Genomic DNA, 14,189 nt, shown 5'->3' on the forward strand with positions numbered 1-14,189 from the left:
AGTGCTCTGTCTGCCATCTTTAATGAGAAGCCTCTGCTTATAATTCTCGAATCTGATCATTTTATTCTAAATGCCTCCAATCTGTCCACTTGACTCTTTACTCAAGAATATCTTCATGTAGTAAAAGTTGTTGAGCAGAATCTCAATAATGCTGTTGGGCAGAGTCTGTTTCCCTTCATACCCGAGCTTCCAGGATGAAGCACAACCCAAAAACCCCCAAACAACAAAGAAAAACATCTATCTGTCTTTCTGTCTTGAGACACATGTTTCTGGCTTCTGCCACATCAGCGTCTTCTGAATACAGCCTTCTATTTTTATTTTATTTGTTTTATTTTTTATTTTTTTAAATATCACAGACTGAGTGGCTTTTTTTTTTTAATTTTATATATTTATTTGACCAAGAGAGACAGCAAGAGAAGGAACACAAGCAGGGGCAGAGGGAGAGGGAGAAGCAGGCTCCCCACTGAGCAGGGAGCCCGATGCGGGGCTGGATCCCAGGACCCTGCGATCATGACCTGAGCCAAAGGCAGACCCTTAACCGACTAAGCCACCCAGGTGCCCCCAGCCTTCTACTTATAAACACCACTGAAACCTTTACATTTTAACTGCTTGGCAGTATTTTCCGCTTTTGTCTTGTATTTTCATCCTAAGTGGCATTCGAAGAGAACCATGACTAGTTTATAGGAGGAAAGTATGGCTTCATTTTGTGTTCATTTATTTTCTCTTTTCTTGTGTTTATCTTAGTTTTCTATTCTTTGAAGTTTGGATTAACCCACAATCCTTTACAGAACATTTGGAATGAATAAATCATCCCAGAAATTAAACTGGCAAATTAAAGAAGACTTTTTGTATCAAGAGTTTTGGGCCTACAATTATTTTCAGTTGGTAAATAATATTCCAAAATAGTTAAACTTGCTGTCGGTTGTCTGAGGTTTTACAGTCTTCCAAAGCAGCGTAGGAAAACATGATCCAAAAAGGAAGACAGAACCTGGAGAAAAGCCTCGAGCTCGATAAACAATATTTGGAATAACTCTGTAGTCTTCTGAGCGATTCAAATGCAAAGTTAAATGGACTTCATCTATAAATGCATTTGGATGGTTATTTATTTAGCACAAAAAAGAATATGTTTTAAAGAACACATTTGATTTCCAGTACATTTTTTTTATCTGTACAGACCTAACTGAGATGGCACATTCTGAATTAGAATGAACCATTTTGGATTACTATCAAATCTATGCAGACGCCTAAACTTCTTCATAGCTTTAACTATGCTATAGTCCAAAATTCCACTAAAGAGCTACCATACATAAGGACTAATTTCCAATTCTTTCTTCCATTTTTGTGAATTCTTTTCCTGCGTGAGCGTATTGTTTCCTTCTGAGGACGTGCATTACCATTTTTGTCTGTTCTTACCTGAAGGCTGTTAAAATCAACTGAGCTCCTTAATTATTTAGTTAAGAGAAAATACCCTAATTGGAAAGCATCCTCCTTCTGCAGCTAATTTCAGAATTTAGAGCTTCATAACTGCAGCTTAGAAGGAATTTACCAAAAAACCTCAAGGTGCTAATTATAAGGCTATATAATTTACATAGATTTAGATGTACATTTCAATTCTTTTTGAAAATGGTCTAGTGCCAACTGATGAGGGTAATTACAGGGGTGTTTTAGGATTTCCCCCCATCATCCACCTGAGCACATCATTTATTTTTAAAATGTGTATTAGTTTGTTCTAATGAAAAGTATCTCAAATAGATATAAACATTTCATTTAGCATTTATGAGACCACATGGAATAATTCTTCAATGGTGGGAATTGGAATCCATGCTTCTGGGCACAGAATCACCTGGGGGAGTCTCTAAAAAACAGAGTCCTGGGCCTGCTTCTGAGACTAGGGTTTAGTTATTTTAGATTGGGATCTAAGCCTCTGTGTTCTCTCAAAGTCTCCTGGGTCATTCTATGAGTAGTAGGTAGAGTCAGCAAGAGAGCCCTGAAGCGTATCCCATATCATTTTAAAAACCACTGTAACCATATAGTAGTAATTGAGTTATTATAAACAAATTTCAGCAGGGGCAAAGTTGTAAGCATTTTTAAAATTAATGAGTGCCTTGGAAAACCCTTAATTAAAACTAGCATGAAATCCAAATGGCCAACACCTTCTTTCCTTCCTCCTTCCCCTCCTTCCATGATCTTTTGGTAACATTCAAAATGATGTGGTCTACCTAGCTATCTTAAGAGACTAGGAAGAAATGTCTATAATTTTTAATATTGCTCTTATGTCTGATACGTCTTTATGCAAAGTCCAAGTAAATTCCTCTACATTCTCACATGCATGAAACAGGTGCAATGTTATCTCTATACACAAAGGATAAGGTGCATACTCCTTAGTAGCAAGCTAATGAAACCTGGAAGACTAAGGGCCTCCGAACTGTGTCTTTTCACCCTTTACTCATTACATTGACTCTTTCTGATTAGAGTGGTCTGTACTTTGAAGTGCCTGGTACTAATTACATAGTCAAATTTTTCATTATTAATGTTTCTTATCATTAGTCTATAAACTATCAAATACAAGGACATACCTGGCTCCGTTCCAGGATAGCTGGGAGCTCTGAGTGCCACCAGGGAACGTATTCAATTGTGGGTAACTTCTGAAAGCAAATTTGAGCCATTTTTATTTTGGTTATTTAATATAGATGTGTCTAGATCTAAGCAAGAGAAAAAGTGCGCTAAGAACTTTGTTGGAACTGGGGCTTCAGGAAATATACGTATTCAGGTGATCACAGCATAGTTACTCCATTGACATGTATTTTCCAAAGCCACTGACAGGAGTCAACTGGTGATTGTCAGGAACGGATCTTCACATTAAAGAAACACACATAAAGAAATCATCAAATTACATGCAAGTACCTCTTGACAAGATTAAATATCTAATCCTCTCAGGTAAATAAAAGTCTCTTTTTCTGATAAAGGAAACTAAACAGAATGAGCAAGAGCGGTGCATCTCATAGCACGTTTGAAGGCTTTAAGAACAGGTTAAGTCAAACTATTAGTCATTAAGAAATTATTCGGGAATAGTAATCTTTTGAGAGAGTTCAGATGCTCTTCTAATATTCCTATTTTTGCTCTTAAAATTATGCCAAACATTTTCTCCACAAACGAGGACACCTAGTAAAGTAGTTCTGGCCTCTGCTTGTAAGCAAGCCAGTCACTGGACGGCATCTCTTCAATGCCAGGTGGCCAATTGTACCGGAGTAGTTTATTTTGCCAGCAGTGGACTGCTTTTCTGCATGAGCATTTGGTTACCAAATTTTGCATCTGTGATTGGACAAATCATGAATATAAATTGGAAATTTATGCTATGTAAAATTAACCCTAAGTGTAGAAACTAAATTCTTTTATCTGCATATACATTCCTATCTCACTTTCACAGATATACAATTATTGAAGGAAGACAAAATGTGTGCGTAAAAGCTGTCTGAGTGTCATGGTTACATACACGTGACACCAATACGCCAGTGATTTTGAGGAGTGCATTTGGGTTTTTTTTGTTTTTTTTTAAGATTTTATTTATTTATTTGACAGAGAGAGAGAGACAGCCAGTGAGAGAGGGAACACAAGCAGGGAAGAGGGAGAGGAAGAAGCAGGCTCCCAGCATAGGAACCTGATGCGGGGCTCGATCCCAGAACGCCAGGATCACGCCCTAAGCCGAAGGCAGACGCTTAACGACTGAGCCACCTGAGTGCCCCTGGAGGAGTGCATTTGTAGCGGTTAAATCAACTTGTCATTTTATATAACATTTCCTGCGATGGGGGCCATGGAATTTTAAAATGTTCTATGTGGGAAACAAAAGGTAAGGGAGAAAAGGGGGTTCTGGTCATGTAAGTTTTGGAAATACTGTCTTAGACTTCTAAGTTCTTTTAAACTCCTTTAATGAGCAAATATTCTTTGTGCATCTCCAAGAGGGCATCAGAATATGTAGCATTTCCCAAAAGTATGTGATCTTGTAGGGCCTACAGAAATGCCGATATGATTAATCAAAACCACATATTTGTTAAGATAATTTCCATTCCCATATCTTTGTTTTCATAGTAATTGCTCTTAACTTATACCACCAGCTTGCCTGCATTCCAACACTAATAAGGATTTTACTTATCTCCTAGGTATATACGCAAAGACAGTTGGAGTGGTTTAAAGCAAACAGCTGATTTCTCCTAAGATCTTTCTGGAAGCTGGTACTACTCCCCATTTGGACACAATTCACAGGATCTGGGAGTGAGCAGGCTATAAGAGGTAGGTTCCATAAAGTCTGGGGAGCCATCCTGGAGACACAGTTGAGCCTGTTTATATACCTCGCTTCGGGTAGCCACTTCTCTGCCCAATATTTTACAATCTTGCTATTAATAAGTCTCACTAGATGCTTAAAGCATCTATAATTGTGCACATAGAGCTCTGGATAGGACCTACTGAAATGCACTCTCAGGCAGACACTGGTTAATTTCCCATTTTATCAGCCAAAGGATTGTTCTGTCCCAGTAGCCACTCTCGAATACCAAATTCAGGTATTATCTGCACGGCTCCCAACTCCTGCAGAACACGAGGTTCCCCTCGCCCTCAGCAATCCAAGACCCCTGAGCTGACAGGGCTAGGGTGGACCCAAGGGTGGACCCAGAGGGACTTCTTCACATAAGGCTCTCCGGAGGTAAATGGGGGAATTGCCTCTTGGTATATCCTGATGTCCTTTTAAAAACCAACTTTGTTGGGGCACCTGGGCGACAGTCGGTTATGTGTGTGCCTTCGGCTCAGGTCGTGATCCCAGGGTCCTGCGATTGAGCCTCTCGACAGGTCAGGGTCCCTGCTCAGCGGGAAGTCAGCACCTCCCTCTCCCTCTGTTCCTCCCCCCTGTTCGTGCTTGCTCTCTCTCTCTCTCTCTCTCTCTCAAATAAATCAATAAATCTTTAAAAAATCAATTTTATTGAGACATGATTTACATACAATAAATACACCCACTTCACCCGCTTTTGACAAGCCATATATCTAAGTAATCACCATCGCCATTAAGGTGTAGAACAGTGTTCCCCTTTGTCCTAGGCCTCTTCAAGCCCTGGCCCACTGTAATAACTGATCTGTTTTCTCTCCCTATAATTTTGCCTTTTCCAGAATATCCTACGAACAGAATAACACAGTATGTGCTCTTTTTGTATCCGGCTTCTTTCGCTTAGCACATTTTTAAAATTTGGAGGTTCACCAATGTTGTTGTATATTTTAGGGGTTCATCGACTTCTCGTGCTGAGTAGCATTCTGTGGCATGGATATACTATAATTAGTTCATCCGCTCACCTCTTAATAGACATTTGGGTTGTTTCCAGGTTAGGGCTATTGTTGCTATGAACATTAGAATTCAAACCTTTGTGTTCTCAGTTCTTTGGGGTGGATGTGGAGGGGTAGAATTCCAGGGATATATGGTTTAAAAAGTCACCAATTTTTAAAAATCACCAATTTTCCAAAATGGCTGTACGCCCTCACATTGCCGTTAGCAACGTGTATGAGTTCCAGTTGCTTCACTGGGGCAGCTATGAGTAAACAATCTTCATTAATACTTACTATTGTTAATGTTTTCTGTTTTAGTTTGCATTTCCTGATGACTAATTTAGAATTTTTCATTGCTTTAAGTAACATTGTTCTCAATTCATATTTACCAAAATTTACTTTTAAATGTTCAATGCTAAGGAAACTTCATGGGGGATAAATCTCACAAGCTCAAATATATTTCAGTTAAAAAAAAAAAAGACCCTCTTAAATACACAGAACTATAGGGAAGCCCTGTTGCCATCTTTTGTTAGAGATTTTGGCCCTGTCACCAGACTGAATATCCTACTGCCCGCCACAAAGTGCAGGCCCTTCCCTAATCACGAAGAAGGAAATATTGTTTTGAGGAGAAACAACATTTTATTTCCCAAAGCCTGGTTGTCTTCAGTGGGCAAGTGTGGGAGACCAACAGGCCCCTACCCAATATCAATCTCCTCTTCTTCTTTGTAAGACAGCCCTGCTTTTATTGAGGCTAGGGATGTGTCCAAATAAGACTATATTTCCCAGACTCCTTATAGCAAGGTGCAGTGTTGTAACAAGCTCTGACCAACAAGAAGTAAGATGAAATGTTGGATGGGACATCCAAGAAGAGTGCTTAGAGGAATCTATACTTCCTTCCTCCTTCCTCCTCTCCGCTTTCTCACTACTTGGATGGCAGATATGATGGCGAAGCTTCAGAAGCCTTTTAATGTCCTTGAGGACAGAAGCAATAACCTGAAGATGAAGATAGAAGCAGAAAGAAGAAACCTGGGTCTCTAAGGAATTTGTAGAGCTGCCTTCCTCGCCCCATTCACCTAACTCAAGTTCCATGATGTGAGAAGAGTTTTAGGAGAGAATGATGCATATAGAACTGTGATGTGGGATTTTCTCTTTTATTCAGCCTGAACTAATCCTTAGTGCCACTAACAGCAGAATCGAGGCATGAACTCTGCTGCCAGAGACAATGCCCCTAAACCCCGAAGTACAGCCAGCAGTAAAGGGGGGAGCGGGGGGACAAAAGCCAGCAGGAGCCACTGAAGGCAGCAAGCAGCGATAGCCTCTCCGAGCATAGTAGGGAGATCACAATCTGCCGGGTCATCTAGCTTATTCTAGCAGAGAGCTCTTTTTCAGATAGGACGCTATGTTCGTGAACACTCTGGCCATCTGAAAACCAATTAAATCATTAGACTTATTAGTAAAAGTCATCCCAGGCAATCAGCATGGTGTAAAGAATAGAGTATTGGGGAAAAAAAAAAAGAATAGAGTATTGAGACAACCATCAAGAAAATGGAGTTCCAAAAAAATAAAAAGAAAAAAAGAAAGAAAGAAGAAAATTGGAGTTCCAGTACTGTTTCCACAACTAAAATTATTTATATTTTCTGAGCGTTAAGTGAATAACTCCATCACTAGCAGGAATTAGACATGTTGCTCTTTCATTGTGATCCTTCTTTTCTCTCCAGGGATAGTCCAGCTGTGACTCAAGGTGAAGGTGACGGGGAAGATAGTGGTAGAGTCATAGGAAGATGACAAAACTAGTTAGAAGTATTATTTTAGGGGCGCCTGGGTGGCGCAGTTGTTAAGTGTCTGCCTTCGGCTCAGGGCGTGATCCCAGCGTTCTGGGATCGAGCCCCACATCAGGCTCCTCTGCTGGGAGCCTGCTTCTTCCTCTCCCACTCCCCCTGCTTGTGTTCCCTCTCTCACTGGCTGTCTCTCTCTCTGTCAAATAAATAAATAAAAATCTTTAAAAAAAAGTATTATTTTATATAATATCCTGTGCTTATTAGATATCATTTTATATGATATTACACGCTAAGGTGACTTTAGGCTGGAGAAAGAAAACACAAACGGGCTTATTTTAGAATTGATTCTGTTCCACTAGAACGTGATAATGAGGCAGCCATAATGCCAATGTCTTCTTTTGCACCTGCAGTAATTTTGTGTCTTATCCAGGCATAGCATAGTATCTGTGTGAGATCATAGAAACGGACACTATTCTTCACCCCTCCTTGTGTGTACACCCAGGCTATCCTGCTCTTGCCTTCATCAGCCCAGCTGGTAGCCCTAGAACCTACCTATCTCACAGCCGACCACAGACACCCAAGTGAGGCCCGTCAAGACCGAAGAACCACCCAGATGAGCCCGAACTGCTGACTTGCAGAATCGCGAGCTACATAAATGCTGGTTGGTTGAAGACACTAATTTCTGGGATTGTTTGTTATTCAGCAAAAGCCAACTGGTACTTATTCCTGTGAATGTTTGAAACCAAATTTCCTTATGTGTCTTTTTTTTCCTTCCTCAAATACGAAAAAAATAAGAAGAAGGAAGTGGCTTTTCTGTGTATTTCTGCCCAGTAAACTATCGTATCTGGGCCAACAAAACAAGAGCGAGGATGAAGGCCTCTTCTGTGTTCACCTTAAGGCCATCAGACTGACTGCATTTTTATTTTATTGTGCGGAAGCAAGTGCCTGACCATCGCTGCGTTTCTCCTTCCTTTGTAAGTAAGGTCGTATTGTTTTTTAATGCCCTGTTAGGCTTTACCTCGAGCACCCTCATCCTAAGTCAACCTTCAAGTGCTTTGGGCACTTGGGCCGTGAGGTCTCAGAGTAAATCATTATCCACCCGCCACCCCCAACCCCCGACCCTGGGAATACGGATTATCTTCAGCTGTCTCCATCCCCAGCAAGGGGCTTCTGATGTGGGCTCACCCTCAATGCGGGAAAATAGCAGACTTGCTTTTATTTCCAAGATTTAGACTTTCTTTTTGAAGTCTGTTTGTCTTTCCATGAAGTTCTTGAGGTGTTTGTGGGTGAGTGCAGGTATCGGCCAATTAAATAATTTGCTCTTTCATGCCCCACCTCATCAAGCAGAGAACTGACCGTGGCTTTGGTGGGCTGGTATTACAAGTCGCCAGATTAGGGGCCCTCTCCAAGATGCGGACTTAATGATGCTATGAAAACTCCTTTCTCTCAGTTATCTGTCCCATGCCTGTCACCATGCCTGGATTCACTCCATTAGCTCATTATTTCTTCAGATCTTCAAGGTTTTTTGATGTTGAAGATTTCCTCATTAAGTTAAATCTCCCCGCTAGCGTCACTTAGCACATCGGCCGGAATTCGCTGAGGGCCAGTTAGGAGAATGACCCTTTCAGAACAGGCTGTGGGCTAGGTCCTGACAGAAATGTTAGTGCCATCTCAGGATTCTACTACGGATTTGGGGTACTCCCATTTTAAACCTTCAAACTTTCCTTTGGAAGGCTCTGCTAATTCCTAGCTACTGCCTCTAAGCCTCTTTCATGTTCCGCAGATGACAATTTAATTTTGTTCTTTGAAATGTTAGTGTTCCCTCATTATTATTTTCTTTCACTGTTGAGTTTGTGTTCCGATCATAGAATTTCTTAAGTATTTGTAGAGGTCATCTTGTCTGATCCTCCTTCCATCCTGAATTTATAATCAACCAGGAATTAAGGACCAAAGAGCAGGAGAGCCTTCCCTGGGCTCTGAAACTGACCACCAACTGCCTTCTTACACACACACACACACACACACACACACACACACACACGTGTCTTAAGAATACTGGGATTTGGAGGAGCCTAGGTTGGGATTTAGAGGGAAAGAAAAAGAAAGAAGGGGAAAAGAAGAAGGGGGAGAGAGGGAAGGAAAGAAGAAATGGAAGGAAGAAAAGAGGGAGGGAGGGAAGAATGGAGGGGGAAAGAAGGAAGAAAAAACTACAATTCAATGGGGGAAAATGTTTTACAAGTAAAGATGTTTGCCAAATCTTCAGGTCCTCAAATCTGGAGGAAACCCCTGCTGGGTAATGACAACAGCCCACCAAGAGGTCAGGACAGCGTGGGATTCTTACCATAGTTACTAACTCCTCAGATTATGACAAATGGAGTAATATTCTCCATTTCCTTTCCTTTATTTTAGCAACAGGAGTCTTAAGGTCAGGGTGGGAAATTATGGAAGTGATTCTCCACACTGATACTTACAAGCCACTGACATTTTTTTCTTCCTCTGTCTAAAGAGGATGTCGTTTTCTTTTAAGTCGCCAACACCTTAGACTCTCTTCATTGGCTGCTCTGGCAGCCTGAGAACCCGTGTGGCAGGTCATGATGAAAATGCTGGAAGGAGGAAATGCAACCGGATATAAAGAAATCATCTTATTTTGGGTCTCCTGAAAGCAGAGCCTGAGATGAGGATTTGGTGCAGGTAGTTGATCTGGAGGTGGTCCTAGCAAAGAGGATTGAGGGAGCTGGAGAATGGGTCAGAGGAGAAAGAACCAATGAACTAGGGCTCCTGCCATGACAGAGAAGGGCGGGGGCTCAACCCTGTCAGGTCCCCAGGCGCATGCAGAAAGCACATCAGAATTTCTCCACCTGAAGGGCCTGAAGTGGGGTATTTATGCACCTACCCACCTACCTCTGGGTTCCCCCCTATACTCTGCTAGGCTGCACCTCAGGCCGAGTGAGCCCAGGCCTTGGGAGAAAGCCTAGAGTGCCTCAGGCAGAGTGCCTATGAATTTTGCAGGGAGTGGCTGAGATGGAAACATCCATGTGCCACAGAGCAGGTGAGGTCAGGACGGTGGGGCTGGAGAGCTTCTGCCACCGGGATGGGTGCAGGTCACAGGGAACATCACCGATCACCTCTTCCAGTATGGAAGGTACATACAGGCTCTGGGTTGGCATGTATGAGAAAGAGAACAATTAGGACTTTGAAAACTTATAAATATCAAGTTAGAAAATGATTGTCCCCAAAATGACCTTTGGGTTTGATTGTGTTGACAGATGCTGTGTGGAGCCTGGAGTCTAGCCCTAGCCTGGTGCCAAATCTCCGGGGCCACCCTGGTACCTCCTCACCCCCACCCCCTTCCACCTGGTCCTGGCCCCAGAGGCTAAGCTGCTCTCCTTGCCCTCCTTACCCTCCCCAGGCCCTGTGCGGTCTCGGCCTGGGGCCCACGGAATTTCCTCTCCTCCAACCACCTCAACTCAGAGGTCTCTGCTTTCTCACCCTGCAATCCTCTTATCAAACGAAGTTTTCACTTCAGAGACAAAACAGTGAAGTTGTTAAACGTACAGGCTTGATGCCAGACTACTAGCTTCAAATCCTGCCCCTGCTGCCTACCAGCCCTAGGGCCTGGCAGCTCAAACTGTTTCGGATTCAGCATCCATCATAATACAGGAGCCCCTACCTTGTGTGGTTGTTGCAAGAGTCAATGAGTATGTGTGTCTGTAACACGATAGTTCTGGGCACTCATAGGGAAGGGGCCTATATAGGGGTAGCACTTGTGAGGATTCCCTTGTGTTTTCTAGACTTAGTCTTGTCTCCTGGAGTCCCCAGTATTTCACTTCTGTCTTAGCATTTAACTTGCTGTGTTGGGGCTGTTCGCCTGCCTTTCTCCCTCTTAGATGATGCGCCCCTCGAGAGAAGTCTGTCCTTTCCCTTTCTTTTACTCTTCAGAAGCTAACATAGTACGGATGTCCCCTACTGTCCGAAAGCTGCCTCATGCCATTTTGTTTTTACAAGATACCTACATTAATACCTGCTTTTGCTAATGAAAGAAATCCGAAGAGGATTTTCGCTTTTAGAAAGTGGCATTTATGGGGCGCCTGGGTAGCTCAGTCGGTTAGGCATCTGCTTTTGGCTCTGGTCGTGATCTCAGCGTCCTGGGATCGAGCCCCGCATTGGGCTCCCTGCTCAGCAGGGAGCCTGCTTCTCCCTCTCCCTCTGCCCCTGCTTGTGATCTCTCTCCCTCTTTCTCTCTCTCTCTGTCAAATAAATAAATAAATAAAATCTTAAAAAAAAAACAAGTGGCAATTGCTTCCACACTTGAATGCCATTTAGATGCCATAGGAATGCTATACTTTCTGATGGGAGGAAAACCTCTACTTAACACATAGTGGGTCCTCTAAAATATTGTTTGAATGAATGAATGATGCAATGATTTCACAATAGTTCTAGAATAATGCCCAAATTTCTTAGCATGGCATTCAGGCTCCTTCAGAATATGATTGCGATGCCACTTTTTACTCCCTTCTGCTACTTGCTACCGCCACCCCTCACATTCCGTCCCGTGCCATTTGCTGCCCCACTCTGTGCGTGCTGTTCCCACTCTCCTGTAAAACAGCCTTCCCACCTGACTGTGCTTGCTGGGCCTTCCTTGAACGTCCCCTCCTCTGTGAGATCTCCCAGACTACGCCAACTCCCTAGTCAGAATATATTGCTTTCTTTTGAAGTGTTCTCCTAGTTCTTTGTTCTGTAGCACACTGCTTGTGAAAATAAATTGTGCTTGGTCACATGCACATCTCTCTTTCTCCCTCCTTTAGTTTGTCAGATCCCCCTGGAATGAGAGCCTCTGGGCTGCCAGATATTCAATAAATATTTGTGGAAGGTTAATGCCTATGACTTTGCTGCTTTGGGTGATGTTTAGATTTCTGTCTGCCACATCCACTCAGGGTTCAGTAGGTTACTTCTCCTGGCCAAGCTAATCAAAGGCATTCAATGATGCTAACTAGGTGGTCTGGGCCTGGCGGAGTCACAGACCATTAAACTTCATCCTCAGTATTCACTGAGCTCTTGAATAAGCCAGCCCTTTTCAGGGAGTTCCTTTTGTTGCTCTTCTTGTCTTCTTTGTACTGTCCCCACAGACTTGAGCCAATGGATATGAAATAAACGTACAGTCTTGATATGTGCTGGAAACCAACACACTGAGCATCCTATTTGAAGTTTTCCTTGCCTTCATTTAATTTATTGCTTTATTGATTCCTGGGGGAAAAAAACTTTATTTTCACTAACTTCAAACAGATATTTATGATCTTATTCCCATTTGAATGCAGATGACAAACCACTCACTGTAATATTAGCAGTGAAGTTACCAAAATAAATCATAGGTATTTTACATCACATTACACATGTGGCGGCGATCACTTACGCTCATCGCTGCCATAAAATTATAGGACATGGTGGTTAGTTCCTCCAAATTTTTTTTCTGTGTTGGAGTTTTGCCTCCTTCTTTTTATCCAAGAGGGGATTTTTGACATTTAAGAAGCTGTAGGTTCCTGCGGGTAATTCTTTTTTGCTCTATGGATGGATCCTAACACTGCCTTATAAAAATAAATGGTTCAATAGTCTCAGATTGATATTAATCTGAGAGTTTTTGTCTGTGTGGATACAGGCACTGGTATTTAAAGCCAGTTTGGGGGACAGGGAACGAAGAGGAACAATGAATAAGTACTCTCTAATGAAGGAACACCAAATGTGACCAGTGAACTCCATTATCTGCCTATTGTACTTAGTCATCACGGGTCAGAGACCAGAACACCCAACAGGTCCTAAAGACTCTGTTTCTGAGCCTCTGTCTCTCTTGACTTTATGTGTCCCCCTCCTCCATCAAAGCCAAAATTCTGCATCAAAGTGTTTTCAGGAGGGATACAATCTTCTTGATTGGGTTTAGTCACATGAAACCAGAGGAGAAACAGGTAATCTTACTCTCTCATGTTCCGAAGGCCTAATTATTTTCAGACACATCTCAGATCTAATCTCCAAAACTATGTACATCATACCTGAACACACAGACACATGTAGAAGAAATTGCTTCAGTAAGATACTGAAGTATACAAAGTAAGGTATTTAATGCAAAAATTAAAAATAAGATGCTAAAATATAAGCATAGGCTTTTGTGCCTCGTATTCCAAAACCATTTTTTTAAGTGTTAGAGCTTTGTCCTAAGAAGTATAATGCGGATTTGTGGATTTAAATGTTTACTTTGCATTTATATGTATGTTAAATTGAGTAAACAAGTCTTAACTTCAAGAATAAAAATGAGAAACGTACTATAATTTAAAACTAATATTCACAACATGAAATAGATGGATGCAATATTTGTTTTTATGGCAACTTCAGCTGTGCATAACAGGACCAGAATACCATCATGCTCCACGTGGGTGCAGAGAGGTCCGTACTTCCAGGAACCTTCCAGATAACCTTCCAGTGGTGTCATTATCATGGAAAATGACAGTTTCTTTTAAATGGTCTCACGGTAACAATAGGTTATATTTCTAGAGTGTTGGCTGTCTAGAGAGATAGCTACTATGTGGTTGCACTTAAATCCTACCTGAATACCACTAGGGAATTATTATTTTTGTATTATAGATGAGGAAACAGAGGTTTAGAGAAATTTTCAGTAATTTACCCAGGAGTACAAACTTTACTAAACCAATCTGAACTCAGAGGTGTCCGGTTCCAAAACTCATGCAGGCACAAAGATGTTGCCACACTCTCTCCTCCTATAATCTTTCTTATTTAACACCTACCTTCCAATTTCCAGACCCCCCGAACAAAGCTGGACGAGTATGCAAAGAGAGATCAAAGGATATTCAGTTAGGGGTGAACTTAATGAATTAAATGTACTTTATCTTTGATATTATTAAAGAAAAAAATCTGAGAGATGAACTTAAATGGGTGTATCAAAGTATTTTTATTGCCATGACTTATATTAGTAAAGCTTTCTGTTCTCATACGTGTACTATTACCATAAGTTTCTAAGTGATTTCTCTGTCTCAGTCACTTCATCTTTGATCTGTTATATATTCTGCCTCCAGGTAAATCTTCACAAAGTGTGATGCTCTT

Source organism: Ursus arctos, unplaced genomic scaffold (assembly GCF_023065955.2).
Source record: "Ursus arctos isolate Adak ecotype North America unplaced genomic scaffold, UrsArc2.0 scaffold_17, whole genome shotgun sequence".
NCBI lineage: Eukaryota > Metazoa > Chordata > Mammalia > Carnivora > Ursidae > Ursus > Ursus arctos.